Genomic DNA, 6,518 nt, shown 5'->3' with positions numbered 1-6,518 from the left:
AGAGAGAGAGAGAGGTAGGAAGGAGGATATAAAAACAAACACATATATGTATACATACATACATACACATATATATAAATATGCGTGCTTATATACATATATATATATATTTGTACCTATATCTGTCTCCTTCTCCCCACCTCTTTGTGTCTAAATATGTGTGTGTGCGAGTGTATGTATAGATACTTACACACAGTAAATATATGTATGTGTATGTGTGCATTTATCTAGAGAGTTATCTGCTTTATCTGTCTTTTTTTTCTTTCTGTCAGTATTATCTACTTATCATCTATTTATCTTTGCAGGTTTCAGTGCAGCTTTCTTTTTGGCAAATACACAGACACAGAAGTGTAAATGATATCTCGCACAGAAAAGAAGGTGATGTATTGATTATTGAAATAAATTGCCAGCATATGTAATCTAATATTAATAATTTATTAAATTCAAAAACTTTCTGATAAACAAAAAATAAATCATCTCTGCTAGTTTTTTCTTGTCATATATTTTGTAAATTATTTTAGAAACAAAAGAATTCCTGTTCCTGTATTTTTTTTTTAAATTATGATAAAAATTACAGTTTCAAATTTTGTTACAAAGAGAGAAATTTTAGCCAGAGCGGGTTAGAACCCAGTACATGACTGGTACTGTATTTTCCAGCATACAGATCAACGTAGAATGTAGTGTAAACATGCGAACATTGTCATTACCTGTTCAAATCGTACTCTATTTCATGTGGAACTTTTTAGTCCTATGTAGTCGTTTTGGGGCATGAGATGACCTACCTTTTTCTTTTGGTGGTAAAGTTTGCTCTGAAAACTTCGATTTGTATGCCGCAGAATAGGGTACTTCAAATTATTGAAACTGAGGTGATGAAAAGTACAGGTAATTTTGGTGGTATTTGAACTCAGAATGTAAAGAGCCAGAAGAGATACACAACGCGTTTTTCTCTACGATCTAGCGATTCTGCCAACTCGCCGTCTTCACAATAATGGTTTTGGATATAGAGGCACGGTCAACAGTTTTCAGGTAAAGGTTTAATCGATGTCATCTACGATGTCATAACAGGAGCCGAGGTCGACTTTTCCTTTTATCCTTTCGAAGTCGATAAAATAATTACCAGTCGAGCATTAGGGTTGATGTAATGGAAGAACTCCTCGTCAAGAATTTCAGGCTTTGTGCCTATAAAAGAAGAATTATGAAGTAATGCTACAGTACACTTAATTATTCACGATCATCTTCTAAATCAATAAAAGCTTATAAAATAAATTTAAAAAACTATAAGAAAAAGACAATAGGAACGAAAATGCAAATCCACTGGTATGGCAGAGTAGATGTAACTAAAACACCTCAAGTATATTTGAGATAAAATAAAATAAAATAAACATTGTTGCACGCCAGAACACAGGAGCACATGAAAGAAAAATCAAGCACAGCAAATCTAGCAAAAACAATAATAATAATAGTATATAACAATAGGATATATCTATCCTTGAACTGATGATGAGTTTGGTTTCGACAATTTAGTGCATGTTTATCCTTACTGATAAGGAGATCAATTCGAACCGTACATTTATCAAAAAAAAAAAAAAAAAAGACTGAAAAACTAAATACATGAAAGAATCTTATGTACTCAGTTATCTCAATTTCTTGTGACCAAGATACTGGAAATGGAAATAATCAGGATAGAAGTTATGGAAGTATAAAAAAAAGATAGATTCGATAATAAAAAAGGTGGTAGGCATGATATATGAAAAACATGGACGATAATAAAGCTTAAAACTTTACACGAAATTAGACAGCTCGGTGCAGTCTGTATTCTGTGTAAGGTACTTCTAGTTTAATAACGCACGCAAAGCTATTTCTACACAGCTTTCACATTACATATGCAAAACATGCACCCATCCTCACAACTAAAATAAAGGAATACTGCTGCATATCAATTATGAGGGTTATATGAGTTTCGGATGAAACTGTTGAAAACAGAAAATAATAAAATGATAATTTTTTTCTATCATTAGGCACACGACCTGGAATTTTTGGGCTGGCGTATAGTCGATTACATCGACCCCAGGGTTCAACTGATGCTTATTTTAATCGAACTCGAAAGAATAAAAGGCAAAGTCAACCTCGGCGACATCTAATTTCAGAACGTATAAACAGTCGAAATGCCGCTAAGCATTTTATCCAACCTTCTAACAAGTCTGCTAGTTCGCCTTCTTTAATAATAATAATAATAATAATAATAATAATAATAATAATAATAATAATAATAATAATAATAATAATAATAATAATAATAATAACAACAACAACAATTCTGATATAGTTCAAGGCTACACATAACACTCTGATTCAAGAATGGAGCCATTCTGAAAATAGGGAACAAAGTTAGAGACAATAGCAAAATCTATTAACCGAGACAACAGAAAATATCTTTAAGCTTCGATTAAAAACCAATCGACTCTGGGAAATAATAGAACTGGGTTCTCATGAAAATTTCCAGACTCTAATATTGGTTTCATATTTTGGCATAAGGCCAGCAATTTTGAGGGGGCAGTAAGTCAATTACATCGACCTCGGTGTTCAACTAGTACTTATTTCATCGACCCCGAAAAGATTAAAGTCAAATTTTAATTCCTCGGCGGAATCTTAATTCGGAACGTATGGACGGACATATTTCCGCTAAGCATTTTATCCGGTGTTCTATCGATTCCGCCAGCTCGCTGCCTTATTACAGACACTAACATTAATGAACTAGTTAAGGAATACAATTTACTCAATAACCATGGTAGTATAATGGGAAACTAAATTTTATCCTGATAAACCTTACTCAGCAAAATAGACGAGGTAGGTGTCTCGTACGATAAAAAACCACAACTAGAATCCGTATTAAAAAAAAACGGAAATCAAAAGAGAAGACATCTAAAAAGGGTTCCTGAAAACGAGTGAAAGATTGAAACACCTGACCTTTGCAAAAATGTGTCGGGAAGAACACTAAAATGAAGACATCTTTAAACAGAATTCGTTTGAAACAAATACTGAATTATACTTCAGTGACACAAAGAAGAGAAATATAACATTGGGTGATAACAGAAATAATTGCAGTCATATTGGGAGAACATATAGAATAAAATTGTGCAGCAAAATAATGAGTTAGAATGGATAATAAAATAGAATACATATAAACATACAATAGCATTAATATAAATAGTTGTGAATTTGCCAATAGTATCGAAATCATTAGCTATGAGAACACTGCTATCTCATCTTGGATTCAGCTGAGATATCAACACGACTATGGGATTAGGAAATTGTGTCAAAGCTACTTTAAAGAATAAGCAAAAATTATGAAGAATCAAATCAATAGCCAGACGCTGAAATCAGAAAATTAGAATAGAACCATCCATATAAGTACTTTCGATTAGATAACACCGATACGGTACAACACACAAAAATAAATGAAAAAGAAAATTAGAAGAGAAATACTTCAGAATTATCAGACGAATATGAAAAATCAAACCCAATGCCAGAAATAAGATTATAGATACAAATACACTAACCATACATCTTCGATATCATAAATTGGTAGTTAAGTGAGCTGAAGAGTCTAGATAGAGAAATCGGAAAACTACATTCCCATTCTTAACCTAGAAATCATGTAGCTGATATATAGATAAGATATACGTGCCACGTGAAACTGAGGCAGAAGACGAATGAAAAAGAAGTTCTGCAGTTTATCTACAGGAGTGCAAAAGATATTAAGAGTGAGTGCAGATTGATTACTGTGAGACAACGTAAAAGTATCAAAAGCATTTTGTTTCTCTTGGTACATAAGGAAACAATAGGTACAAAGTAGACGTTAGGTTCACTAAAGAAAAATGTTTGGCTGAAAACAAAACAACAGATATGGTGAAGAAAAAAGAAAACAATAAATTCTAAGCAGAGCCTGTAAAGGAATTAGAGGATAAAATATAAAAGTTGGAGTCTGTCTAACGCTCTGCATTCAGTAAACTAGACTCGCATATAATAAATCCTTATGAAATAATTCAATGCGTGCTGCGGCTATGGAGGGGTGTTGCAAGAGATTGGAATTAATGGGCACCTTCTGGTTGCTGTTAAGTCCCTATACGAATACTGTCATGCCTGACTTCGAGTGAACGGTGAAACCATTTATACTGGGTGTTGGACTTCAGCGGGAGTGTATTTGTCCCCTGTCTTATTCATACTTTTTTATGAACTGAATTGACAAAGAGTGGGCGTTGTAGAAGCAGTATCACAATCGATGAGTATAGGAACGGTCGGCTAATATTTTCAGACGACACAGTGCTACTTTACTCATCAGAAGATGATCTTCAGCATTCACTGAAAGGGTTCGATGTCGAGTGCTGTCAGGTTTACTGCGTTTATCGTGTAAATATAGATAAACACGTGCTGGTAAAAAGCGTGGAGTGATCATGAAATTTAATGTTAAAATACTTTCTACAGAACTGTACAAAACAACAACATCATTATGTGTGTGTGTGTGTTTGTGTGTTTGTGCGTGTGTGTGTGTGTGTGTGTGTGTGTGTGTGTGTGTGTGTGTGTGCGCCCTTTACTTTTTACTTGTTTCAGTCATTAAACACGGCCAAAGCCTGTGTGACTGTCTGTCACTCTGTATGTAGGTATGCATGTATGATTAAGTTGAACTGCAGTCTACGGAAGTCATTCCGACTGCTTCACCTCCTTATTCAGTAAAACAAGAAAGTATCATTCTCAAATGCATTATGGGGTAATAGAAAACTGTTTACAAACGGATCAGAAGAGACAGAACAGCGTTAAAAATAACTTCACAACAAGATAAATTATTCGTTATAAGCTATAAACAACAGCGACGGAAGCAGTATTAGTAGCAAAAGCAAACCTTTAATCTAAATTAATGTGGATAACTTGTTAGAATGCCGAATGTTGCAGTATTAGATATGACATGTCCTCTCCTATAGGTACATGGTGCATAAAAGCACAGACATAAATCGTACCAAACAAAAACTGTCTGTTGTGGGCGCCGGAATTGCTCGATCGTGATTTCAGTCTATTCAACCTTCTCAGTGGCAGGCGTCCTGTGATTGCATACCAGCCACGATTTGTAGAATTCCACTGTCTTTTCAGTTACTGATGTTGAAAATAGCCAGAAGGCTTATTTAACATAGTTATTAGCAACAGAAACAATATTAACACCGAAATACAATCTTTATACCCAACTTAATATGGATGTCATGTTAGATCTTCGAATAATATGGCATTAGCCTTAAGTGATTCTAAACTATTTCAATCCTTCAAGGACAAAGTTTATCGAAAAACCAGAATAGCAAAAAAGGATCAGTTTTAAAATCCGTATCGGGTAGATAGAAAGAGTATTGACAAATGAATAGAACATGGCAAAAAAAATGAAGAAAATGCATCGTATTTACGCAGAAATATGACAAAGAATGACAACTAGTTACAACGAAAAGAATAATAATTATGGTTGCATAAAAAAAAAAAACTACATTTGCTTCAATTTTGTTCCAGAAAATTTTCGTAAATGAAGTTACGCAAGTTTGTTACTAAATACTTCGTGATTAGCAAACCACGTTATATTTCCATTATAGTTCCATCAAAAACCTATTTGTCTGCGTATATTCTATTAGAGTTGCCAGACAACGTTATTAATTTTAAATTAACTGTAACTATGTACTCTGACCTTTTTTGTGACTCAATATTAAACCAGTTTGTTTCTTTAACATTGTTTTTAAGCTTTCTGTAGACACCATAATTGCTTCCTCCTGTAATTTTTCGAGATTATCATGTCTATGAGAATGTCTACGGAAGAGCAATTTGTAAAATTTTGTAAATATCAATATTCATTTCTCATCAACATAATCATGTTTGGTTTAACATTAATTTTTCCAATACAATATATGTGCATTTCCGTGCGCGCGCGCACGCACACACATTGATATATATATATATATATATATATATATATATATATCTGCATGAGTATACACACAGACACACAAACACACATATATATCCATATAAGCTTGTGTATTATGTTTCCGTATGCATGTGTGCATATAAACATGTATATAAATATGCGTATATACAAATATATATATATACATATATGTATGTATGTGTGTGTGTGTGTGTGTGTGTGCGCGTGCTTTTTATATATGTTTTGTATATTAAAACGATTTAACGTTGATTTGGATTATTAGTTAATACTATTTTGTTGAGTACATGTTCATTAAACTTTTACAAAGGAAAGGGTGAAAGTGAATTCGAGGTTTCGGACTGTCAGTGCATGTTAGTTGCATATATATTCATAGATATATGCACACACACACACACAGAGAAGAAGAAGAAGAAGAAGAAGAAGAGAGAAAGAGAAGGAGAGAGGGAGAGAGGGAGAGAGGGAGAGAGAGAGAGAGAGAGAGAGAGAGAGAGAGAGAAATACATATAAATATGTGTGTGTATTTGTAAGTGTATGTATGTCA

Source organism: Octopus bimaculoides, chromosome 10, assembly GCF_001194135.2.
Source record: "Octopus bimaculoides isolate UCB-OBI-ISO-001 chromosome 10, ASM119413v2, whole genome shotgun sequence".
Lineage (NCBI taxonomy): Eukaryota > Metazoa > Mollusca > Cephalopoda > Octopoda > Octopodidae > Octopus > Octopus bimaculoides.
Note: the sequence above shows the minus strand (reverse complement) of the source record.